The following is a 732-nucleotide window of genomic DNA, read 5'->3' as shown; positions in this document are numbered from 1 at the left end:
ATGGCTCTGAGCACTATGGGACTTAACATCTTAGGTCGTAAGTCCTCCAGAACTTAGAACTACTTAAACCTAAGGACATCACACACATCCATGCCCGAGGCAGGATGCGAACCTGCGACCGTAGCGGTCGCGCGGTTCCAGACTGAAGCGCCTAGAACCGCTCGGCCACACCGGCCGGCCTCCCCTCACCCATCTGATGACTACTGACGCGGTGTGTAGGAACGACCAGGACTTCAACTCACATGAACAGGAAGGTGCAACTCCAACCGTTCCCAAGAAAATAGAGATTGAAAATATTAGGCGTGCTTATATATTTTGCACGCTCGCCAATACTCAAAGAAAAAAAAAGAATTATCAGCCTAGCGAGTACGTTTCATAAGAGCTAGGTCTCTGGATCGTTTCTCGCTGCCAGTACCTTTTTTTTATTCATTCCCACGTAAATCTAACAACAGATTTATTATATCTGTGCGTATTGTTGGTATTTAATGCGTCATTCACTATTTTCGTCCCCAGACATGTCCTCGATGGTCATCAAGGCACAGTTCGAAGCGTGACAATGAGATTCCATGCCGCAGACATATCTGGAGACGACCCTGGACAGCTGTGGTACAAAAAACCGGCTGTCGCCTGCTTTACGACCAGACAACCAGTCGTGATGATCTGGGGTGCCATTTGTTTTCACAGCAGAACCCTTTTGATTGTCATCCGCAGAACGACGAACGTTTCTGCTGC

Source organism: Schistocerca americana, chromosome 6 (genome assembly GCF_021461395.2).
Source record: "Schistocerca americana isolate TAMUIC-IGC-003095 chromosome 6, iqSchAmer2.1, whole genome shotgun sequence".
Classification (NCBI taxonomy): domain Eukaryota; kingdom Metazoa; phylum Arthropoda; class Insecta; order Orthoptera; family Acrididae; genus Schistocerca; species Schistocerca americana.
The sequence above is the reverse complement of the archived record's forward strand: the minus strand, read 5'-3'. Positions refer to the sequence as shown.